This window comes from Equus caballus, chromosome 22 (assembly GCF_041296265.1).
Source record: "Equus caballus isolate H_3958 breed thoroughbred chromosome 22, TB-T2T, whole genome shotgun sequence".
Taxonomy (NCBI): Eukaryota; Metazoa; Chordata; class Mammalia; order Perissodactyla; family Equidae; genus Equus; species Equus caballus.
The window spans coordinates 2,119,376-2,145,994 of NC_091705.1; the positions used below are offsets into that span (position 1 = coordinate 2,119,376).

General features: G+C 44.8%; 1 long non-coding RNA gene across 1 annotated transcript; it reads left to right on the top strand.

Moving 5' to 3' along the window:
- The first annotated feature begins 24,660 nt into the window (after window positions 1–24,660).
- On the top strand, window positions 24,661–26,373 carry LOC138920100 (uncharacterized). Its single transcript, XR_011430776.1, has 2 exons — window positions 24,661–24,761; window positions 26,278–26,373. It is a non-coding gene; the product is annotated as an uncharacterized lncRNA (long non-coding RNA).
- The last annotated feature ends 246 nt before the right edge of the window (window positions 26,374–26,619 follow it).

Here is a 26,619-nt window from a genome sequence, read left to right on the forward strand (position 1 = left end):
ACTAATATGATTCCACCCAGACATACCTGGTACTGTGCCACCAGCACTGCAGGTCACATTTCATTGAATCTTCACAACCACTCAATGAGGTAAGTCCTATCATCCTCCCCATTTACCAAGGAGGACACTGCAGCTTGGAGAGCATATGTCACCTGACTAGGGTTGTACAGCTGGTGTGTCCCAGGGTCAGCCTTCAAACTTAGGGCCAAGTCCAGAGCCCAGACTCTTAGCCATCTTCCACACGAGTTGTTTTAGGTTTAGCCTGTTCTAGGCTGTAGCCAAAGACCCATATTTTTAGATAGTCATTTTAGGGGGTGGTAGAAGTCCTCCATTCTTGTGCTAGAATACACAATGGGTTGGAGAAATTCCAAAGACTTGCGCTGGCTGGAAAGAGACAATGAAGGAGCCTCAGAATAGAGGCCCCGTCATGATACCTGGGAGCAAAGCTAAGCAGTCCAAAGAGATGGGGCGTCCTCTGAGCCGGGACGTGAGGAGAGCTTGATAGGCAGTGACTGCAGGGCAGAGCTTAACATCCAGACTCAGTTGGGCTCTCAGAACCCTCCAAAACTTCCAAGGAACTTGTGAATTGGAGTGAAAACCAGACAATTTGAGAATTGCTCACCACAAGCAGCAACACTGGTGGAGAGCTCAGCCACGTGCTCTGGGATCACTCAGGAGCCCCACTTCCAGCCATGGATGGGCCACCACTCTCCCCACCCCCAGCATTTCACAAGTAGCACATCCCTAATTAGTGGCCAGTAGAAGGGGCAGGAGGGACTTTCGGGAACTTCTGGTCCAATCCTCATATTTTGAAGATGCATTGAGAGAGAGCACGGAAGTCAGGACACGCCTGAGACTCCATGCTGACAGTGGCAGAGCTGGAATTGAACTCAGGTTTTCTGACTGCCAGCCCCACATGCCCCCCAGGACAAGAGAGCCCCTCAAAGGAGGAGATGAAAGAGACGGTTCCAGGGCTCAGCCCTAGTCCTTGCAGCTCTATTAGTGAAAAGCACCTGGGGACGTAGCACAAGGTGATTTTACATCAACGTAGAACACTAGCATGGGATGCTGCCGAGGGAAACACGGCGGGTAGGAGGGAAAGGCCTCCGAATTCTTGACCCTTATGCTTGTCTCGGGTGGTGGTTTCTCAGTCTTGACTCCACATTCAAGTCACCTGAAGAGCTGTTAGACTCCTAAAGCCAGAGTTGTCCTCAGACCCAAGAAACCAGAAACTCTGGAGGTGGGACCCAGGCACCAGGAGTTTTTAAATCTCTCCAGGCGATTCCCATGAGCCTCCAGGGTTGAAATCACCAAGCCTTGAGGAGTTTACCTTTCCATTCCATCTCCGTGCAGTGATGCCAATGTGGTGTTGTGTGCACACCCACTTGAGTGCCACTGTCGACTCTGCATGGCTTTCTTATCCTGTGGCCATTGGCCAGTCAATGGCAGGGCATGAGGCTGTCTTCCCAGCTAGACTGGCAGGAGGGTTCCGGTAAGAAGACAAGAAGGTGATAGGGTAACATTGTTGACAAAAGTGAGCCTGAGGGCCGTTGTGCAAGAGGTGCACACATAGGCCAAGGTAGATGCACGTAGATCTCAGCAGGGCCCTGAGACCTTTCATTCCAGTTCACGGCCAGAGCCTGGCGTCAGTCACACCACGGGCAATTCCCTGACGGGGTAGTGGACACTGGGCTGTGGTCAGCATAGCTCAGCTCTGCCCTGCCTTGCTGACTGCCTCCATCTGCATAGACACACTCACCTCGGGGCAGTTCTGGAGCCTCGCTCACACCCAGACCTGCCATTGGCTCCTCCACAGGCCGCCTGCAGCCGGGAACTTGGCTGGGGCCTTGGCGCCTCTGGCTGCTGATTACTCCCCTGTCACTGAATACAGTTTCGGTTTTGCCTATTGCTTCTGACTTAAGGTCACTTTTGGGCAATCATATCAGAAGAAGTAGATTTCAGTGTAAAGAGTTTGGGTTCCTGGCACATGAATATATTCCCCCAAATAGTTAATGTTTCAATCTTAAAAATTAGCAAAACAGTCAAGAAGAGCTGCCAAAAATCATGAATAATTTGGCTCTAAGACTAGTAGGAAAATCCTATACTGCACAGCAGAAGTAATCAAATTAATTATTTTGGCCTTAAGCACTATTTTTCAGCTCTGGAGAGTGCAGCCTAGGGAAATTTACCTGTTACATATAAACGTGTGTTACATTCTTGCTTCCTGGCACAGACTTGAAAGCTTGTACTTTTTCTGAGTGTGATGTTTAGTGTCGGTAACTGAAATGGAGAGTAGAGTTGAGTGCTGTCTGGGGGTCCATATGCTTTCTGAACAAATACACACTTGATGAGTAAAGGCTGAGAAACGGTATTCCAGCTTTCTTTATTTGTTCCCAAGTAATTTGGTTCATTCCGTGGGACGTGTGAGCGAGGACACATTTTCTTCACCATATGGCTTCAGCAGCTTCAATGGCATTTTCTACTCCAAGCTGACTACGGGAGGCAGGTATGAAAGTGTGTGTGGACGTTAGCATTGACAGCATTCAGGTGAGAACCTGTGGCAGACATGTTGATGCCCGACCTGTACCCCATTGGCTCAAGTTCGAGTCACCTGCAGGTGCCGTTGGCTCTCCAAGAATCCCACAGAGGCGTGGCCTGACCCTCGCCTGCAGTCAGCGGGTGCGGAACACAGGAGTTGCTCCATCTCAGACACTGTTAGGGGCTCAGGAATTCACCATAATGTGGCCATTTCGGTGACTTGTCTCACACCATGAAATGGACCGAGGAAAGAAAGGATTGTGTTCCTAAGGCCAAGCAAAACAACAAAAATCAACCAAATTCACATAAAGTACAATGAGGACAAAAATTAAGAAATAAAAATTAAAGCAGGAGCTGGGATTTGGAAGAAATTGTGGTCTTTAAAATCACAATAATTTATAAAGTCAAAATAATTAACTGTCATGTTTGGCTTTGCCAAAAAGTGAGTGTCCATCTGTTCGTGTGTGGAGGTCAGTACTAGCTTAGGCTTGGGCGAGGGAAGGTGGTGAGGACCTCAGGCAGCTGCCTTCTGGCAAATAAAATTCTGTCTAGGGGTCGGCCCCCTGGTGTAATGATTAAGTTGGTGAGTTGCGCTTTGGCGGCCGGGGGTTCGCACGTTTGGATCCTGGGCGCAGACCTACACACCGCTCATCAAGTCATGCTGTGACAGCATCCCTTACAGAAGAACTAGAAGGACTCACAACTAGGATTTACAATTATGCACTGGGGCTTTGGGGAGAAAAAAAAAAGAGGAAGCTTGGCCACAGATGTTAGCTCAGGCCAATCTTCCTTACCAAAAAGCAAAAGAAAAAAACCCTCTGTCTGCTTTGTATACTGCAACAAAAATCACACCCTTTAGATTTTCTAGGACAGGTTTTTTAAATTGATTATTAAATTCATGATTAAATGTGATTTAATTGATATAATTTCAAAAACATTTTGCTTATAGGTGTATTTAATGCATTGCTAATGCTAATATACAAATATCTTTACTAATTAAGAATTATCAAAACCCATGTTCTTTTTAAACTGTCTTTGTATATACACAGAAAGTGCACAGGTCATAAAGGAAGAGCTTGATGAATCCTCACAAACAGAACAACCCTGTGGAAGCAGCACCTGCAGTAAGAAACGACACGAGCAGTGTCCCCAGCCCTTTGGGGCCTCTCCCAGTCCCTTCCCTGCACCCTGAAAGTGGGCCACTGTCCTGATTTCACAGCATAGATTAGTTTTGTATAAATGGAATCATACCGCATGTACTCTGGAATCTTACAATATGTGCTCATTTTTATTTAACTTCTTTCGCTCAACATTTGATATTTTTTGGTTTGTAAAATGTCTACTGCCCATAAATCCTACTGATTGTCACCAGGTGTTGTCTGACTTCTCCCTCCACAACCTGGAATCACAAGGGTGACGGAAAGATGAATCCAGGGCCTTCCTTCTGGGTCAGCAGCATTATCAGAAAAGCCCCGGCCAGTGAGGGATGGAGGCAGGCTGGAGAGTTTGAGTCAACGTTCAGCCCTCTTTCCATCAAAGGCAAACAAAAAGTAAAAGACTAATAAAATGAAAGCTTAGAGAAGAAGCGGGCAGCTGCCCAAAATCTTTCACGTAGAGGACACACAATGGATTACAGATCTCTTTGCCAGGATCTCTAGATCGACTGTCTGTGAACAGAGAAGATCGTATTGTGAAATTGTTCTTGTTGTCTTGCTGTTGCTGTTTTTTTACAGCCTGTAAATATTATGCAAGTTTACATAAGAGAAATGTCAGAAAAATAAGCTTCAGAGAAGACTTCCTCACCAAGAGGGGCTTGAGATGTGCCTTATAAGAGGATCAAGTCATACGCTTGGGGAGATAAGCCAGATGCACAGGCAGGGTGCCTGCAGGCGGAGCTCCTGGCGTAGGCGTGGGTCCAGCAAGCTGGAGCGGCACGGAGAGTCTCCACTCGTGGGAGCCACAAATCCTGGCGAGTAGCATGGATGAGCTTCAGTCTGGGGATAGACTGTGACATGCTCTTGTCCCATCACACAGATTCCTGGTTCACGTGTGAGCCATATAAAAGCCTCAGTCTTTCTCTCTCTACCATCTCTGTCTCTTACCCCAACTCAAACTCTGGTCCTCAGCTAAACTGAAGGAAGGAGGGATGAGGGGAGAATGAAAACTCTCACCGTTATTACATTCTATTATCACAGTGAAAACCATGCAACAGAGATAATATGGAAAATAAGCAAATCAGCCTTGTAAGTGTGATGAATTAATAATTGATGTGCTTAATAAACCTCCAGCTGCATCTTGTGTGAAATTTCAAATGTCCCATAAAATGAATAAATGGTTTTTACCACCAAAGCTTGGTTATTGAATGATATTCATAATATATTTCCATATGTGAGTGGATGTGTCTGACAAAGGAAAAGAAAGCAAACCCACCACAAATAGAAAGAGGTGCCTGGACTAAGAGAGAGGCATTTGTCAGAGGAAGTTTGCACTGATCTGGAGAATTCTTACAAACATGCCCTTTGGCTTGCTCATCTGTCTACACAAGAACCCCAGGAAAGAGTGGTTGGTTAGATAAAAATTTGAAAGAAACAAATCATTATGTTCCCCATGAAACGTAACTTATTAATCTCACACTGGCCCTGAAGGTTTCATCTTCCAAAAGTCAGTCTACACATGGAATTTAATTGTTTTGTGATGCCTTCTCTGGAAACCTAGTGGAGGCTTCCCTAGCTGACTCAATGCAGATTCGAAGTGTGTGGCCCAGGTGCCCGTTCTTGAGGCACAGGGTTTGAAATGTCTTGCTACGCTGTCACCTCGCAGGGAACGGAGACTAAGCCATCCTGTAGGAGATCCACAAGGAGAGGACGGAGAGAGTGGAGGAGAGAGAATGTTCAAAAATAAAATATTTTCGGAGCTGAGCAAGGTATGACCCCTTAGATCAAAGTGGCCCACTGAGTGCTGTGTGTAGGACATGAAAGAAGATACAGTGTAGACGACTTTGGGAGACTGAAAGTGGAGACAGATCCTCAAGGCTCTGGGCGGCGGTAGTGGTGGTGGCGGGGATAAGAAAGGCAGATGAGAACACAACTGACGTCGGGATGCTTCTCATTGACGAGAAAACAATGGAGAAATACACTCACTTGATCTCTGACGTGGAGAAAAAGAAGACTATAAACCTGAAATTCTATAGCCAGATAGAGTATTATTCTGGTAGAAGCATTAGACAAAGATTTTTTTAAAATAAAAAATTCAGAAAACTTACCACCTCTTTTTAAAAATCCTCTTTAAAAAACCTCTTTTTTAAAAACAAAAACCAGAATCTTTCTCTAAAATTACTACAGGATATACTTCAGAAAGAGGAAAATTAATACTTTAAAAAGGGTTATAAGAGGCAATAATAAGAAACATAGAAACCTCAATTTTTGGTACAATCTAAGTCAATTTTATTATTAAAAAAAGAAAAGCAAACAATAATTCCTTGATTAAAATCAACAAGCAAAACACGGAAAGGGATTTTCTCAGTTTGACAGAGGAGACCTGTGGAAAACCCACAGTCAGCATCATGTTTAAGGAAGAAAGACAGAATGCTTTCCCCCTCTGATAGATTTTTACTTACAATACTTCTGACACCGTGAGTGTAAGAATTTATTTCTGGACTCTCAGATTTGTCCCACTGATTTATATGTCTATCCTTATGCCAGTTGCGCATTGTCTTGATGACTTAGTGTGAGGTTTTTTTCTCGCACCAACCAAGTCTCCAACTCTCTGGACACCAACTGAGTGTGCAACAATCCAGTTCAATTCTGACCTGAAATACCCAGAGTTAGTGCAGACCCCACAGGTTGAGGGTTCAGTCCCACAAGACTGCTTACCCCCCACCCACTTCAGACAAAAATTGCAAGTCAGATTCTATAATTTTCTAGAACAGCTCCCAGAACTCAGAATACACTTTACTAACACTGGTTCATTATGAAGGATTCAGATGAACAGTCAGAAGAAGAGGTACATAGGGCAAAGTCCAGAGAAATCCTGAGCACAGGAGCTCTGTCCCTGGGGTACTGGGGACTGCCACCCTCCTGACAAGTGGATGGATTCACCAACTTGGAAACTCTACAAAACCCAGTTGTTCAGGGGTTTTTAATGGAGATCTCATTACACAGGGGTGATTGATTAAATCATTGGCCTCTGGTGATTGGATTAAATCTGCAGGCTCTCTCCCCTCCCCAGAGGTTGGATAGGACTGGAATTTCCAACCCTCTAATTACCCTTTGGTCTTTCTGGTGACCTCATCCTGAAGCTATCTACAGGCCCACCGAGTCACCTCTTTAGAATAGGAGACATTTCTGATACTCCTATCACTCAGGAAATTCCGAGGGATTTAGGAGCTCTGTGTCAGGAACAGGGGCAAAGAACAAATATATGTTTCTTACTGTATCACACGCCCTAAGATGAGGAACAAGGCAAAGATGTCCATTCTCACTACTTTTTCAACGTCGTACTGGAGGTTCTAGACAGTGCAGTCGGGGAAGGAAAAGAAATAAAAGCCCCGCAGACAGGAAAAAAAGTAAAACCATCTTTAATCACAGTCAGGATCATCCCATGATCCTCTACATAGCAAACCCTAAGGAATTCATACACATTTGAAATTCTACTAGAACTGATAAGTGAGCTTAGCAATTTTGTAGGATGCAAGATCAATATAAAGAAGTCAATTGTATTTCTATATACTAGCGATGAACAATTCAAAATGAAGTTAAGTAAACAATTCCATTCACAATAACGTCAAGAAAAATACTTAGGAATATATTTAACAAAAAGGTACAAGATTTGGATACTCAGAACTATAAAATGTTGCTAAGAAAAAATTTAAAATCTCTAAATAAATGGAGATACATGTCCATGGATAGGATGACCCAGTACTTTTACAATTGCAAATTTCATCAAATTGATCTATAGAGTCAATAAAATTGCTATCAAAATCCCAGAAGACTTTTGCAGAAATTGACAAGCTGATCCTAAAATGTCTATGGACAAGTAAAGGGCCTGGAGGAGCCTAACAGTTTTTAAGAAGATGAATAAAATTGGAGGACCTAAATTTCTCAATTTCAAAACTACCTATAAAGCTGAAGTCATCGAGACAGTGTGAAATTGGCATAAGGATAGACATATAAATCAATGGAACAAATCTGAGAGTCCAGAAATAAATTCTTACACTCATAGTCAATTGATTTTGACTGACACACTAAGGCAATTCAGTGGGCAAAGGATAGTCTTTCCAACAAATTGTGCCGGAACTATTGAAAATCTACGTTAAAAAGATGAACTTAGACCCTTTGATTTTACCATACATAAAACTTAACTCAAAATGTTCTATAGACAAAAAAAGGGGTTAAAACTATAGAACTTTTAGGAGAAAATCTTCATGATATTTTGTTTGGCAATCAATTCTTAGCTATGACACCAAAAGTTTGATTCATAAAGAAAAGTTTGATGAATTAGACTTCTGCAAAATCAAAAACTGTTTCCTTTCAAAGGACACCACTAAGAAAATAAAAAGACAAGACCCAGAGTTTCTAGCAAATATGTATCTTATACAGGATTGTATCCAGTATATATACAGAACTCTTACAGCTCATTTCTAAGAAGACAAACAAAGAAAAATGGGCAAAATATTTGAATAGACACTTTGCTAAAGAAGATGTCTAGATGCCAACAACACACAGGAAAAGATAGTCAGCATCATTAGTTATTGGGGAAACACATATTAAAATCACAATTAGATGCTATAGTAAAAGAGACTGACAATAACAAGTGTTGACAGGATGTGGAGCAACTAGCACCCTCACACACTGTGGGTGGGAATGTCAAAGGGCACCGCCACTGTAGAAAAGTTTGGCAGTTTCTTAAGAATTTACATATAAATTTTCCATATGACTCAGCAATTCTGTTACTAGGTTATCTACTCAAGAGAAATGGAAAGATACGTCTACAAGAAGATACATATATAAATGTTTATAGCAGCATTATTCATAATAAACAAAACTGGAAATAATCCAAACGTCCATTAACTGGTGAATAGATAAACAAAAATGTTGGCTATCCATACACTGGAATATTATTTGACAATAAAAAGGAATGAAATACTGATATATGCTACAACATGGGTGAACCTCAATACGTTATGCTAATTGAGAGATGTCAGACTTAAAAGACTACATAAAAGACTACATGGAAATGTCCAGAAAATGCAGATTAGTGGCTGCCTGGGGCTGGGATGGGAAGGGAATGGGACTGACTGAAAATAGTCATGAGGGTCGTTTTCATGGTGATGGAAGTGTTCTAAACTGTATTGTAGTGATTTGCACAAATCTGAAGACATTAAACACCATTGAGTTGTATTTTTACAAGGGTGAATTTTATGATATGTAAATTTTACCTCAATAAAGCTGTTAAAAATAAAGACAAAGTGCTATCTGAGAAAAAGTATTTGTAGTGCATATAGTTGACGATAATATTCCTAAAATATAAATATCCCAAACATCCATAGGAGAAAGGCAACCAACACCTTGAAAGCATGTGCAAAGGGTATCAAAAAGCAAGCCAAAATAACAAATACCAAATGGCTGAGAAAAATATAGAAACATCCTCATCTCCACAATAGTCAGAAAATGACAGCGGCAATGAGGTATCATGAGATTTGTGAAAAAGAAAGAGACTAATGAGAATTTATGTTGCCAATTGATTCTGAGAAGTACATGCCCTTCTCCTTTGCTGTGGGAACGTGTGTATGTTTATACACACACACACACATAGATGCTATTAAGAGAGGGGGTGTTTCAGAGGGAAGCAGACGCCAGAAGACTGATGGAAGAATAGCACCCGGGCTGTCCTTTCTCTGTCCCAGCATTCCCACAGAGAGCGAGAGCAGAACGTCTGTCATCCTCCATTGCTTGGTTCTCGGCCCAAAACAGACCTGCTGGGACTGTGTGCCAGAGCCCAAGTGTGCAGACTCTTGGCACAATTGTGTTTATACTTTTGTAACAGATGTTAAAACAGGACTCTTCCTGCTCCAGAGTTGACTGGGGGGTCAAGTTAATGGATGCATATATGGAACTGTTGGTTAATCGGCTCACTGAATTCCAGTTATTAAAAGCAGTCTATACAGGACTAGAGCTACTCATGCAAAAAGCCCCCTGGCCACAGTGGCTGTGCGGACTTTGTCCAGAAGGCCCTGAAACAAATGTTTGTTGTATATGTGTTGCTCTACTTGTTACAGGAACCATCCATTTTTCTCCTTCACTACTGTGAATTATCTTATTGTTAAAAACAATCTAATAGAAAAAATTAAAAGACAATAGAATAAAAAAGATTGCATTCATTCGAGTAACAAAATTATGAAACCCTAGGACTATAGTGAGAAGCACTATGCAAATACGCTATCTCCAGAACTACTAAACTGCCAGAGAAGCTCCAAGAGGGCTCGGGAAAAATGAGGTTATTTACCATGTACTTGGATTTAAAACAACTCAGTATTTTCACAAGGCCTTTCCTCTCAAAATTAGTTTATAGATTCTTTGCAATTCTAATTAAAACCACAATAGTAATTATCATGATCTTGACAAGCTAATTCTAGAATTCAGATGGAAAAGAACATACACAAGAATATTCAGAATAATTTTCAAATCATACATGTAGAATGTGGATATGACATTCTAACCTAAATCCCGAAGGTAGGCTTGGCCCACTAAACTTCACAATGAATGTGGACTTGACCTAATAACCATCACAAAAAACTATGTTGGAATAATTGGCTTCTGTTTTGTTAGACTCCTACTAATCAACACTCATAAAAACAAATTCAAGGTATACTAAACAGTTAAATGGAAAAATAATTGAAACATGTCCAACCTTGTCTCTAAAACAAAAAATAAAAATAAAAAGCGGGAAACAATGTAGGAGAACATTTATATCTTTGGGGATAGAGAAAGCTTTCTTAAAAAGCATACTTAAAGGCCCAGCCCGGTGGCACAGCGGTTAGGTTTGTGTGCTCCACTTTGTCAGCCCAGGGTTTGCGGGCTCAGATCCTGGGTGTGGACATACACACTGCTTATCAAGCCACACTGTGGTGGTGTCTCACATACAAAATAGAGGAAGATGGCACAGACATTAGCTCAGGGACGATGCTCCTCACCAAAAAAAGAAAAATACACAACGCAATTGTATAAAAAATTAGTAAATTTGACTGCATCAAAATTAATGTTTTCTCTATGTCTAAAATCAACATTAAAAATCCTAAAATATGAGAGAAAGAGAGGAAATTCTTGCGATGTGTATCACAAAGTATTAATGTCCAGATTATAGAATGATGTCCCTTGAATTCATATGAAAAATATAAACAATTTAATAAAGATACTAACAGACAGTTCAAAGAAATGAATCTATCAACTGAGCGTCCACACAGATTGATGCATAGTTATTCTAAGAAAGAATAGGCAGTAGTTTAAAAGAATGTGGTAAATCTTTATACACTGATGTGGACAATGTTGCTAAGACAAATAGCTAAGTGAAAATGACACAATAGAAAATAATGAGCTCCATATGATACCAACTAGGAAAACCAAAGAATAAAACAAACAAAAAACCCCAAATGAATAAACTCCAAAATTCCCCAAGTGAATGTATGTAAATGCATAGGAAAATGTCTAGAAGAGCACTCAAACAAATTGGTTACAATAATGTTCCTCATTTTTCCTTCGTAATTTTACAGACTTAAAAACATTACCCTTTCAGGCTCCTGAGTGTGCTGAGTAAATGCAGCTGTCAGCCCCCTGCTTCTGTTTCCCGATCTGGTCCAGGCTGGTACCACACTTTGTCCTCATCGGAGAAGTATTGTGAGAAGCTATTTGATAGAAACTTTTCTCAAAAGGCAATTCCCATGGTCCTCACAGCAGCCCCATCAGGGCGTGTGAGAGCTTCCTTCCGTTGCTAGGAGTGAGGAATGAAAGTGTGGCCTTCCCAGGTTAGAGCAGCTTGCCACAGTGTTCACCTTATCACCAGCCCACAGGCTCTTTGTTCTCTTTCCAGCCCATCTTGTTTGTCAAAAATATGAGGAGATGCACAGGTCTTTCTCCTCACAGGCAGCCGGATGAGTCAGGCTTCCGGTGGCCAGAGCGTCTCCCCTGAACCAGAGTCCTTCCTTCCAGTATTTCTGGACCTGCGAATGTATAAATAACAAATACAACGTGACCCACTGATTCACAGGCAATCAAACACCCCTCAGATGTCAGGCACAGAGCCAGTGCAGAGAAGCTGGCGGCCAAGGAACGGAAGTGTGCCTTTCTTCAGAACTGCCCTTTACCGGGTTTGGGGAGGTGTGCTCCCCGCACGGGGATGGTCTGCTCAAATAGTGTGACATTGCACAGAAACGGCAGCTACACGGAGCATCACAGCAAAAACCCCGGAAGCAAAGGTGCACTTGAGCCTCAGGAGTTGGGAGAATGGACGGCCAGGGCTGTCACATACTCTGCTGGGGCTGCTGCAACTGCTGCTGTGAGGAATCGTTGAGCAGTTGGACCCTGCAGGTCCTGTGCCCAGTGCTTCGGAGGCCTTTTCTCATTTTACTGTCAGAAAATTCCTGCACTGCTCTAAAACAATAGGGCGTTTTTTTTTTCTTCTCTGGAATTGACCGCTGGGGCCCAAACAAGAGTTCATACTGCACCCCACATCCTGAAGAGCATCTCATGGATGGTGGTGTTAACCCAGAGCCTTGACGAGTGGGAGGTTGGTGCGGCCCGCTGGGCCTGGAGGCTGCTGCTGAGCACGGAGGGGGAGAGGGCGTGAAACAGGAGGTGAATGCTTCGGTTCCCCTTTCTTCAGTGGCACGTGCTGTCGTCTTGGAGGCCATCCACTGAGGGCAACCCGGGATGGACACATTACAGCCACTGGTGAGGTCTGAGGACCTGAGGGCCAGGCAGTTCCCAGGCCTTGTGGAGCCAGTTGAGTAGAATCTCCAGACAGCAGGCTCCTGAAGAGCCAGGAGTGTGAGTTATTTACAACACAAAGAAAAACCGTGCATCGAGAAGGACTGTGCCTGTGTGTGACTCAACTGTCATCCTTTCGGATGCATTCAAAGTCTCAGAAAGAAGGGGGAGGTATTAACGGTGTAGACCTGGTCCCGGCTGTCAGACGCAGATGAGACAGCACTGCTTTCCACCCTCTGCCTAGACCTGACCACGTGCCACAAACCCAGCAGAGTCTAGTCATGCAAGGGATTCCTCCTGTCTCTCAGGTGGGAGGCCCTATGTTAGCACTTTGTTCTTAACAAAGCTCTCCCATTCGGCTTCTGGGGGAAAAATTGTTAGCTTATTTTGAAGTAAGAGAGAGCCGACAAATGCTGAATTTTGGAGGACCTGGGGAAATCGAGGCAGCAGTGGAGAGCGTCTGGATGGGCGGGCAATGGTCTGTTCCTGGTGGTAATAAGCTTCACGAGCAGGCATTTCTACTAGGTAGGTAGTTATTTCTATTTTATGACAAGTCCAAAGTGGTTCAGGGTGGTTAGGATCGTCAAAGACACCCAGTAAGTGAGAACAGAGGTGGGACCCGCCTAGACCAGAGTGGCAGAGGTTTGTCCTAATATGCTGCCTCCTGCTGTAGGGCTTTGAGGCCAAAGAGGTGACTTAGATTCTGCTCAGGAGCCTGCGGTGCCGACTGGAAACGCCTCTTGTGAATGAAAATCCTCCAGTGGCAGGAGCGTTCTCCAGGAGAAAATGGACCATTCCTTATAACGATTCCAAGACAGGTGCTGAAGGAGTGACAGCGCAAAAGAAAAATAACAGGAGTAGAACTGTGGCCACAAAGACACCGCTCCTTCCAGTGTTTCTCCAGTCAGAGGGCACAGTCCCCAAAGTGGTGGCCCTGCGGGAGGAAGCGGGAGCAGGACTGCGAGTGGCGCCCATGATTCCCCCACTGGGCCTTCCTGTGTGGCTCACACCTGCTGGCAAGAGGCCGACGGAGAGAAAGGATGGTATTTTAACTGGCAGGGAGGCTGCATGGCCCTGGGCCACAGTGGGGGCGCGTTCTCTAATGAGTCAGGTCGGGGTCATGGGCAAGAAGCGGTCTGTCCTCGCCGGGTGCGTTATGAGCACTGGTGGGATTTCCAGGGACTTGGGGGCCTGGCCAGCCCTGAGTTCAGGCTGCCCGAGGAGTGGTTTGCTGCTTCCACCAATGAAATGCCCCCTTGAGCAGGACGTTTCTGTCCCTAGTTGGAGATGCTGAGCTGCCGGAGTCCCTGTCACTCCCACCACGCTGGCGTTCAGGTGCAGCGTGGCAGTGAGCACAGTGACTTGGAGACGAATGTGGTGAGTGAGGATGCAGAGTGTGGACCTGCTGCTGGAATGTGCCGCATCTGCCGAGCCCGCTGCTGGCGAGGGCGGAGCGCCGGGTCAGGGTTCAGCCCAGGATTTGCAAAGCCTGAGGGGACAGGGCTTTTACCCCAGTGTTTCCTCCACATCTTACAGTTCAACAGGAAAGACGGCCTTGCAGGAAAGCGACACAGAGAAACCTCTGTCCTGACTGTGTAAGCACAGTGAGGCGGAGGCAGGGGCGACGACACCTGGTGGCAGGGCTGGCTCTGGTCCCTCGGGCCAGGGGAGGTTATCTGAGGGTGTCATTGGAAGGGGACTGGGAGTTACCTGGGCAGGAGACTTGTAGGCAGGGGCGGTCCCCTCCCAGGCGCCTCAGCAGGGGACCCACATGCGCGCAGGTCTCTCCGGGTAAAAGCTGTGGAAGGCTCTGTGACGCAGACCTGACCACGTAGACCGGGGCCGCGCTCTGATGCTCCAAGGACTCTGTTCCGTGCCAATAGTCCTTACACTCTTGGACATTCTCACACTTGCGGCCAGGTGGCTCTGGGCTCTGTGGCCTGGCTAACTGGCCTTTTTGGCTAATACATTTTCTGTAATTTTGGCGTTATTATTTATATTTGCTAATTTTTAAATTTTTTTCTTCTTCTGTTGTAATGTTATTTTCAATCCTAAAAATGACTCACTAGTTGTGCACTGAAGTGGAAAATACTAAGTGAGTAGGAAGCTGTGAGAGTGGCTGGTGAACCGACACCTGGGTAAGTGGGAAAGTCCGTCCACTGGTGCCTGGGCCAGAGAAGCTGTGGATATGAGGCATGCACTGAATAGCCATACAGGGTTCATGATCATCTCACATGGTTTACAAATATCAACTTAATCATCCCCAAACTCCATGAAGTAGGTATTATCACCATCCCCCTGTGACAGACGGAGAAACCAAGGCACAGAGAGGTTAAGTAGTTTTCCCAACGTCTCACAGCTTGGAAGTGTCAGAGCTGGGGTTTGAACCAAGGCAGCCAGTCCCGAGTCTGCGCTGCCTCTCCAGTTTGCAGAAACATCCTGGACAGAGCTGAACAAGGGGAGAACCATCTTGAATGCCTGTGAGGGTTTTGTTAGAGAGGCAATACTTCTCTCATGGCTTTCTTGTCAGAGACAGACGGAAAGCTGGCAATCCAAAAATGCCTCTTTATCCTTAAAATGATTGTTAGTAATTATAAGGCAGCAATGCAGTCTTGTAAACAATTGAGACAATACTGGGAAAGCTAAAGTCTTGCTGGGCAGCCATCCCGAGTCGCAGTCCCTCCCTGTGAGCAGACACTGCCGTCTTCATGGGATCACCCCGTTGCCTTTGCGTTTGGATGCAACAGTTGGCCCCTGGCCGCGGTTTCTCTCAGCCCCATTTCCTGCTGGCCTGCAGGGCTTCGTGTAGTTTCCTCTTCATTTCTTTTCCCACCTTTGCTAACATTTCTAGGGAAATGGTCAGAGGAGGAAGGGGCATCTGCAGACAAGAGGGCTTGTCTGCCATCTTGACCCTAGCAGTCCCATTATTTAGTGTGATACGCAATGACATCTGTCTAAATCAAGCAAGAGTCTCCGGGTCCAGCTTAAAATAGGGCTGGCCAGTGCAAGGTGGCAAGGGAGCGGCCAGCAAACAACACTCCTACCATTCTAAGCTCCACTCCTTGCAGTGAGCAATCAGGCAGCCAGGCAGTCAAAAAAGTGCATATCTCACTATTGTGAGGATGCATGAAAACCACCCACAAAATTATGACTAATGAGAAAGCAGCCAACAGCAAAATCTCGTCATCCAGCTGCCCTGCTGCGTAGCACGTGGTGTGGATGGCACAGAAGGGGATGAGAAAATAGTGAGTGCGGGTGCTTTTAGGCAAACATTCTACATTGCTGTGAATGGCTCCAGTCAGTTTTGCTTATGGGATGTGCATATTTGAGGTAGAAATGCTTGGCACATTTTGTTCCATTTATCACTTAAAACACACACTGAAGTAGAAGTTAGAAGACAGTAATCTGTGAGCTCTGATGTCAACTGAAAACCACACACCTTGGGATCAGTCCTGAGGGGGCTCCAGCTGCTTCAGCGACAAGCAAGGGCATGGCCCGGAAAACAGCAGTCTCTATTGAAGTGGGCAACCGCAAGCTGACTTATTCACAGAGAATGTTGGTTGTCAATGGTAACAATCACTTTGACTCTGGTTTAAAAGAATAGCGAAAATTATGTATATTACCCATATGTGTCACCCAGCCATGAAAACATGTTTTTTCAGAGCACCATGTGAAGAAATGAGCAGCCTGCCAGCTGCTGGTTTGCTCCACCCTCACTTGTCCCCTGTTCTTTACTATAGGGGACTACATTTCCCACGCTCCTTTGCCAACCAGCTTCTGGGCTGGTTTGGACCATGGAAGGTATTGGTGGGAGAGTGGAGGGCAGGAGGAAAGGAGAAGCTAGGGTGTTTCTCATCCTTTCTCTCTGTTTCCTGTGTGACCTCTGGTGGGGACTCTATACCCCAAGAACCTCTCCATCTCACTGGTCTCCCCCTGCAGCAAGAGGCAGCCCCACTGTGGCTGTGGCTCCTACCAGGCACTCTGGCGTCTGTGCTCTGGTAGCATTGCCACATCTTTGTGTCTCTTGGTTCAGTGGTGATAATGGTTTCCTTGTGTGGCCAGTCTTGGGATTCCTCACTGTGCAGTGCTCGACTTCCCAGCTCTGCCACATCCATGTAAAGAAATCCTTGCACTGCAACATCCAGCAGAGTTTCTCTTTTCTGACTGTCCCTGAACGATACAGACAGTGGGGACACGTGTCTGGTTCTCTAAAGTAGTGTTCTCTCAAAGATGAGGTACTCACATGGATTTTTGAAATGATGAAAGTGAAAAACATTTTTTCATAGTACGTAATGCTAGTAAATGTGATCTTATTATTTCCAGTGCTTTCCCTGAGTGGTGTCGCTCTAGCTACATATTCAGTTTCTTGAGTAGCTGGAAACCAATGCTTTAGGGCTGAACCATGTAGAATTTCAGAATTAGGGCTAAGGATTTCTTAAGAAGTCTGCATGGCTTAATCATCAAGATTTTTAATTTTTTCCAAACATCAGAAATTTTCCTCATTTACGGGAGAAATAAGTTGATGTATAAAAACATTGCAAGAGAACATGAAGAAATATTTCCCCAAATGAAATATGATCACAGAGTAGATTAGAACCCACTTGCTGCTCTCTCCCGGAGCGAAGCACTCCCGTGTCCAGCTGTGAAGGTGAAATACTTTTTGTCTTTGAGTCTGGCTGGGTCAGAGCAGACTTAGCACAGAATCTTTCCAAACGTCCGGTCCGTATTTTACTGAAAGGTCAGTACTTCTGGCGGAACCAGACATTTGCAATTATCTAGAAATGTCTTCCAATTTAACAAAGGTAAAGAGTAACAATTGATTTGGGGTTTGACCTTTGACTCAAATTATCCATAGTTAAACTGGATATTTATGATTTTGTTAAACAATGCAAATAGTATCCTGCTCAGGTGCAATAGTTGTTTTTCTTGATTATAAACTGATATACTTTATTTCATTTTTTAAAATCATGATAAGTCTTCAAAGTTTATTTAGCCTAAAATTGGTGCTCCCTTGGCCTCTAGGTACCCATTCAATGATATGTGTTGAGAAACTTTTAAGAAACTGAAACATTTATTTCACCTGAGGAACAGGAATGGTGGGGGCTGAAAGAAACACAGGCTGGGAAATGAGAGAGCCAGAGTCTCAATCCTTCTCAAGGGTTTGGGTCTTCAGCTGGCAGATGCTCAAAGTTATTATAGAGTCATGGGGTGGCAAGATACATTTCAGTTGTGAAAGACTCCTCTGGCTATAGCATGAAGGCCCAACTGGAAGAGGATAAAGGTAGAGTAAGACAGATAGGAGATGTTTCAGTCAAGTTACCAGTAGGACAGATCCTATTGGCCAAACCCAACTGGCAACCAGAGGGCAAAATATGATACAGGTTGGCCTCCTGGGCATGAGCAGAAGGAAAATGTGGAGAGTGTTTCTGGAGGTTCAAGCAGAAGATTTCTGCTCAGAAGGGCACAGGTCTGGTCTTGGTAAGGGTTAAAGAGGGCTATGACCACAACAGCAACAGTGAAGATGAGATGTTTAGAAGGCTAAATAGCCAGGAGACAAGGCGAGGGCAGGCAGGGAAGTGTAGGATAACTCCCAAGTTTCTGCCAGGCTCCATGCACAGAGGGTGACATCATTCATTGAGATTGGAAAGGCCTGCTAAAGCCAGCAATGTCCTAAACATCCTTTACATTATTCCCAGAAGATAAATAAGAAGTAGATATTATTTTCCCCATTGTACCTATGGTGAAATTGAGAGAAAAATTAACTTACCAGGGTCAAACAGCTAAACAGTGGTGGAATCAACATTAAAACTTAGTTATTGTAGAACCCCAAAGCAACGTTTTTAATTATCTTGATATTCTGACTCCCTGGTCTTATTAGTGGAGAAAAGACAGAGCTAATATTTTAGTTAAAAATAAGGCTCCATGAAAGCCCTCAGCTGGAGAATCTATTTGAGCTGTCTGAAGATAAGTCTAAGAGGGAATGCAATGCCAAGAGAAGGCCCAGTGGGTGGGAGACTCCAACACAGGGGCTGACGGCCTTGCTGCGTGTAGAAGTTTCTCTGCATAAACCACCTGTCACAGTCGGAGTCCCAGGACGCCTTTGTGAGAGTCTGGAATAGATGCCGAGAGGCCAGGCATCAGGCACTTTCACTGTAGTGAGCCAGGGCTTTCCAGAGTTTCTTCTGGTCTCTGTGACCAGTTTGGTTAAAGGCTCCCATTGGCCCCGATTGTTCAGAGAATAAAGTCCAAGTGAGCTGAACTGGCTTTAACCCCCTCCAGGGTCTGCTCCCAATCTGCTTTCCCAGAATGAATTTCCATCATGCCCTCTGCTCCATGGTGGTCCTCCCATGACACTAACCCTGACCTTCCCTGAACTTTGTGCATTCTCCCACCTCCAGTCACTGGCTCACTCAGCTACTTCTCTGCAATGTCTCTCGTCCCAGCATCAAGTTCACATCCTGTTGACAAAGCCTCCACTTAGTTTCTCAAATGAGCTTCTTTCATTGAAATTCACCGAAAGCTCTATTGTTTGGGACCAGTGGTTTGCTGGCAAATGTCTGGCAACCAGCTTTCCAGACTGGGGAAACGGAACGGCTGATCTGCAGTATTTGGCAATTTCTGTGCTACACATAGTCTCCCCATGGCCAATTTCAAGCTACCAACAGTTTAACAATGGGCTCGCAGAGTTCCTGAAAACTTGACAGTTGGCTTTCACCAAGCTCCAGTACACTGCTGCCTGACACTCACCCTAAAGATTTAATTTGTGTAGGGTGTGGCCTGGCTCCCCAGGTGGTTCCAGTGTGCAGCCATGGGGAGAACCCCTGCCATCTGACAGTCTCGATTGCTGTGTATTAACATCTCTGGGAGTGTAAGACATTTCCAATCCCGGAGATTATGGGATACTCTCACAGATTATGACCTAACTGGTCTTGGATCCCACGTCTGGGTGTTTCCACAGCATCCCAGGAGATGCTCCACTGGCAAGAGTCGGGAGCCAAGGCCACTGTTGGTTCCCTTCACTTCTGTCACCAGTGCTTCCCTTCTACTGAGCTGGTTACACACAGGTATCGTCTTCCCTGTCAGGTTATAAACACCTGAATCATGTGCCCCTGAGAGTTTCAGAAATGAAATATATATCACAGTACGAGTTTACTTTAAAATGAGTGATGTCATTTAGCCATTTGTTAAATGGCTAAAGCAGCTTTTATCCAACCATCCAGTGCCCTGGCCATGGCCCCATGAGGCCCTCACCAAGCTCGAGAGATCCCAGGAGAAACCAACGCCCTGCGGAGATCTGCTTCCTGCCCTGTGCTAATCCCTACGCCCCAGCCTGCCTCTACCCTTCAGAATTCACTGTCTTCAGACGCAAACGCCACCTGATAAGGCTCCAGGAACTCATGGCAGTGCCTCTTGTCTGCCAGCGATGAAGATGTTCACACTGACTTCCCCGCCCTTGAGATCAGCCCCAGGCTTCCTCCCCAGCCACTGAGCAGCAAGTCCAGGTAAGTCTGTGGGTTGTCAGCTCTCTGCTCCCGTGAGTGTATGCAAACCCTGCCCACAGGAACCTGGGGACAGTCTCAACCTGCAGGCAACTCAGGGAAATGCAGTTCTGAGTTTCACGCGTGGTAGGTTGGAGGCTTAGAGGGGTCAGAGTTGGAGCAAAAACCAGGGGGTGGTATTCATTTTCCCAGGAGCCTGACAGGACAGAAATGGGGAATTGCCTAAGATATTTGCAATGGATTCTGCAATCCTTTAATCCAGTAGCTTTGACTCTGAGCAGTAACTATTTGTCCCTATTCTATTTATTTCATTCGTTACCTGCTCTTGCCTTCACCACAGTGTGAGGATGTTCCCTTCTTCACCGTTACACAGCCCCTTGGATCTGTTTAAAATCAGGGTGGAGAGAAGGAGGTTTTAGGTGTCCTGGTCAGAATCCGCAAGGTTTTACCCTAGGGACATTTCTCAGAGAATCCGAAGAGAGGGGACCAACACATTACTCACCTGCGTCTCACTGAGCAGCACCCATGGCTTCAGTTCACTCGCACAGCAACGCTGTGACTCAGGCACGATTATCCTCATTTAATTGGAAAAAAAACCCCTGAGGTTCATAAAACTAGCATAATACGTGCTGGCGTCAGATTTACACCCGGTCCCCCTGGCTCCGGGCCTCTTTGCCATGCACAGTGCTTAACACAAAACAAACGGTGCAGGTAAACTGAGGACCCGGCGCCGAGTTTGGGAATTTCCCAAAGTGTGGCCCTTGGGTGTCCATCAGAGCCACTGCGGCATTTATTGTATAAACAGGCAGATTCCCCTGCCTCACTTTGGCTCAGGAATCTCTATTTCTAACAAGCAGTCCCTTCCTTATTTTTTCCTGAACATTGAAATTTTGATACTGCTAGCTTAGAGAATATTTGTGAGTGAAATCTTCACCGAAGTTTAGCAAAATTCACAGATTTCATAGATCACAGAATTTCATAGTTTCACAAGGAGATTCATTTTAGGAGTTGAACTAAAGTGAATGTGTCCTTTAAGCCATTCGAAGGATCGTGTTTGCTTAGAATTGAACTGAACACAATTTCGAAAACAAGAACGACTAGTGCGGTCTCACGCTCACGGCTGTGAAGCCCCACGAGCTCGGGAAATAGGAAGAGTGGCAGAGGGGATGCAACTCTTCCCCTGTGTCCTACAAGAGAGGAGGAGCTCCAGGTGGCCTTTGCGCCTCTGAGCTGCTTCCAAGAGTCATGCCAATGGAGGAGCTAGCAAAGTAGTGGTATTGCTATTTCAAAGGTTTTGTCAAGTAACAGTTGTGGTTCGAGAATGTGCTTCATCAAACACTGCTTAGACGCTGGGGACTCTCTTTGAAACCAAGAATCTTTTTTTGGTTTGGAAATCAAGAGGCTAAATTTAATATCTGGAGAATTCTATTTAAAGGACGAATTGTGCAGTTCCATTTCCAAATTGGATTGCTAATGAAAATTCACTCATTATTGTGATGCAGTCTCATAACAATTTCTGTGTGCCAGCAAAAGTTCATTAATTGGTTACCGCTAGGGGACAGGTTAGAAATATGCTCAATGACTTACTGAAGGGCAGACTCTTTGTGTGTGATAGGCCAAGAGGGCCCTTCCCACCTCTGAAGCAAGTCAGGATGGTCAGAAATAGAAATACTTTGATTGAAGAGTGAAGGAGGAGGCATCCGGGATGGTCCTGGCACCAGTGCATTAATCAGGAAGAAATGTGAGCTCCCTCTGGAACAATCTTCCCAGGAATGTGACTGGAGAAGAAATATGAGGCTGTAGGAAGAAGACTGTGAGCGCTCAGACTGTGTGTGCTGGCCCCATTCCCTCTGATCCGTTCAAGGTAGCTTGCCTTGCAGTGTCCCCACTCTCCCATCCAACACGAGCTATACCGTCTTGTGAAATTTGGCTGTTCAAACTTTCTGGGCTCCTTTTAATAACATTTTAGTAGCCTCAACAATTCCAGGAAGGCATGTGCTCAGGTCTCCTCCACAATGTCATATAATGAAATCAGGGTGCAGACCAAATTCTCCCACATGGGGAAATGTAGGTTAGCAACCAGGCATGAAAGGACAATGCAACCTGTACTCTGCCTTGCATGTGTTATGGGCTTTTTCTATCCGAAATTAGAAGTATACGGATTAAATAACAACCTGACTAGTAACGTCTTCCTTATCTGAAGTGACACTTTCCCGGCAACTAAGGCTGGAATTAAAAGTGTACATAATTTTGCCTTCCTTATGTTTCTCTGCTTACACTCCCGCTCTGCTGAGACTTGAGAATAACCCGAGTTCCAGGGAGTCTGGATAACATCTTGCAACAAAAGGATCTGGTTATCGTGTCCTGTGTCTTGCTGGCCATAAAGAACAAAAACATCTGTGTCAGCAAACAAGGCACTCCAGCAATCTTGAGACCACCAACAGGAAAGAAAAATGTGTCTTCTGGCACATAGCCCTGAACTGGACTCTTAGACTTCTCCTATAAAACCCCTTACCCATTTATCTGATGGGGAGCCAGCAGTTCGTAAGGCGCTAGCCTGCTGCTGCTCCCTTTGCCTGGCAAAGAGAATAAAGCTTTCTTTCCTTTTTACCCAAAACTTTGTTCTTGTTATTTAGATTGGCAAGGAGTTCAGAGACTGAACTTTCCGTAACACGTGGACTGTTGGCTCCAAGACAAAGATGGGACTGTGTCATGCGGTAGCAGGCTCAGTTCACATTCTCTTGGATCCAGGTGGTGGGTCCTCCAGGAAGTTGAGGTTCATGGCTGGGTGGAATTCTGTACACAGGCGCTAGGCTCTGGATTCTTAAATTCTGTTTATGACAGGCAGAAGGCTCTGTGTAGTATTTCCAGCCAATCCCCCATTTTTTGACACCACTCATTTCATCAAATAAAAGATGATATCTCACCTCCCTTGTGTTGATTAAGGAAGCTTCCTGTGCACATAGACCGTGCAGTGGGAAACCCTGAAAAGCGGGCTCCTTCATCTTTGGGTCTTTCAGATGCAAAGTGGGCACCCATGGAGAGAGTGCAACTCATTAAGGGACTGCACATGTAGGCCCAACAACACTAGTGTACAGTACTACAACACTTTCAACGCATCACTTGTATCATCCAACAAACAAGTTCTAGGATCTCTCACTTTAAGCAATACCCTCATGTCCTCCCTTACCATTCTCCCTTAAAACCACTTGAATCCATCTCCAATATCACAGCTTCTCTGAAACTCCTGCTACGGGTTGTCAATTTCAGCAGACATTGTCAATGTCAACGTTGTCTAATCTATTAGATACTTTTCCATTCTCTGCTCAGTCTCTCTTGTGTGTTTGGCTCTTCACCTACTCAGATTCTGTGAGGACACAGCTGGCTTACTGAACCTTGCTGGCATTCCTTCTCAGTGTCCTGTCTGGAGCTTCTTTTTCCATTGCATTGTTAAGATTGGAGTTCCTTAAGGGCAGGCTTTGTTTCTCCTCTAGCCGTACTATCTGTAGGAGAGCCCATCCATCCTGGCAGTGTTAAACACTATTTCTGTCCTAATAAATTCCACCCATATCACCTGCTCAATTGCTGGTGTGACTTCTCCTCTTGGATGTCTCTTGGGTCTTAAGTAGAACTCTTGATTTACTCCCTCACTGATTGCTGTCTTCTCTCAATCTTCCCAACTCAGTCTTCGATCCCACAACTCGAGTCAGGAATCTGGAGTCATCTTTGGCTCTTCCTTTGCTTCTTGCAGTCCTTGTAATCTGAGTCCTCTCACTCCTGCCTCTAAAGTGCCTCTCTGTCTCTATCATCATTAGTATGGTCCAAGCCACCATTAGCTCGTGCCTTGACTGCTGAAGTAACTCTTTAACTGCTTTTCTTTCTTCTGATTTTGCTGCCCTTCCAATCCATTCTCCGCAGAGTTCCAGGGTAACATTCTGCAAGTCTAAACTGAATGATACACAAAATCTGTGAATGGCTCCCCACTGCACTTGAAATGTATCTAATCTCACCAGAGCCACAGGACTCCATGATCTGTCCCCTGCCTACCTCTGCACCTCACCTCACACCGTGGTCCTGCCCACTCACTACTCTTTAGATTCTTCTTACATCATTCCTCATGGGCCATGTCTTTGTCATATGTCTCACCAGGATATAAGCTCCATGATATCAGGTACCAAGTCTATCTTTCCTGCCACTGCATCTCCAACACCCAGTTATGGGAGGTTGCCCCCAATGCTAGTTGAAGGAATAAATGATGGCTGGTGCTGTGGAAAGAGCTCTTTCAGCCATGTAATGTTTTAGCATCACCCATCCTCAGTGAGTCTCAGTTATCTCATTAGCAAAATGCATACGTGGCCTAGCTCCTCTTTGAGTTTCCTTCCAATTCTGATATTTGTTGAAGGAAGCCAAGAGGGCTTTGAAGGCCATCTCTAAATTATATGTCTGTCTGAGATGATGATCTTTTTTGACAATACTTTGGATGGTGGTGGTTATCCCTGTGTTTGTATATGTTCCATGTCCTCAGCCCATTTTCCATTGGCCACTGGCCTTTAAAATCCCAAGAGAAAGTAAAGGAAAAACATCTGCTGCCCTGTGACGTTTAGAACATCAGGCTACATTCTGCCTCGTTTCCATGGTGATGTGACAGCACAGTGGAACTCTGGTGTACGACTGGCTCACAACAACATCCTTTCATGTGCATCAATATCACTGACTCATCTCCCACCATTATCTTCTTACTAACGTGAGTTCATACAAAAGGCAGCTGGGAGATTCCATATCTGATCCACTCTCTAGTCTTTATCTTTAATATTCAGTGTGAGTTATTCATATGTTTGCTCTGGGCTTTGGAGATCCCATGTTATCTACATGTTATATGTCAGTAGACCTGACTTCACCTTTTAGTGGTGAAGGAAAAGCAAGCCAGTTCTAAGGTGACTTAGTTGAGGCCATAACAAGGGCCTGAGGATGAACAGGAAGGACACGTACAAAGACGTGGTTGCCACGTGGTGAGCAATTCCAGCCCTGCAGCCAAGCTGACCCAAGTCAGAACTTTGTTATGCTGTATACTGTTTGAATTTGGGCAAGCAGATTGGTCCCACTGAGTCTTGAAATGTGGAGAGCAACAGTGGTCCTATTGGAAAATTTCCTTTCCATGGCATAGTAGTAAGTCTTAAATTAAACAGTGCATGTAAAATATTTAGCACAGTGTCTAGAATGGAATAAACACCTAATAATCATTACAACTTGTGAGTGGCGAAGCCCGTGGCTGGTGGATTCACAAGTGCCCTGATCAGGTTTTCTGAATATGATAGAATTGTGTCTCTGAGATATCAGGTCTCTACAGGACCATCTCTTGTCAATATTCCTTGGCAGAGGTGGACAAAGGAGTACAGTCCCAAGGAAAGGGGGAGGATGGCACCTGGGTGGGATGAAAACAGGTGTCCTTGTGGATGTAACTGGAGAAGTGGAATACCTAAGGAAGAGTTGGGGTGGAGAAAAGAGAAATGCCAACCTAGGACACTGCCATAGATGTGAGTATCTCCTGGGGGTGACAGTGATGAAATGTGTACGTGTTTTACATAAGAGAAGTAAGATTTCCCTCTGAGAGTCAATAAATAAAACCAGCTCAAAATGGATGACATTGGAAAGACTTATGCAACATCTATAAAGAGATGGTAAGATAGATTGGCTCTGCATCAGTGCAAAATTTGACTTAAGATATTAATACAGATTTAAATAAAATGTGTTAATTGGTAGGGAGGGAAGGATTAGTCAGCAGAAAATATGTAAACATTGAATCAGGAGTTACAGAAGCAAGCGTTGCAAGTGTCTGTCTGTGAACTGTCCAAGGCCTGGGTGAGAGGACTCTGGCTACTGACTCTTCTTGAAAGATCCAAATAACCCTTTCTTCTGATTTCATGCCCCCTGAGTACCCTTCACAGGGTGGTTCTGTTCCCTTTTGTCTGTGGGAATAGAATGCCAAGGATGCCAGGGAGAGCTATCTGGTCAACTGAGGAATACATTTTCCACGATAGTTTCCTCAGTAGTGTCCTTGTTTATACATCTGTCTCTTTTGAACTGTGCAAATATGGCTCTATCCTCTCTGGGTGGGTTCAAATTCTGAGCGCTGGTAAGATCAGATTTCTGAGCCTACAAAGCTGTTGAACACCAGGCACATTGAAAAGCCATTTGACAGATTTTTTGATGACCTGTGGGCTGGGGAAGGCAAATTGATCCCCCTTTCATTCAAATTACAGGACCAGATAGAGGCCCCTCACAGATGCTCAAACCATGCTCTGGAACCGCAGTCAAAAGTCTACAGTAAATGATTCTCCCTCTGCTGTGTCCTGTAAGCTGCAGATTCTTCACTCCTGTGTATTAACTAGGCTATCAGCAACGCTCCATCTTCCCCAGCCCCACCCCAGTGCCACAGCACCTGCAAGAAAACCGTAACATAATCTTGCTTAAGGAGAATAAATAAAAAGCTCTCCATCTATAAATCACTTGGAAAGCTGGCAGGGCAGAGCATACTCAAATCAAAAATGAAAATTTACATACTCTCTCAGAGGTGGCAGGGATCTATTACAGCCCGCCAGTGT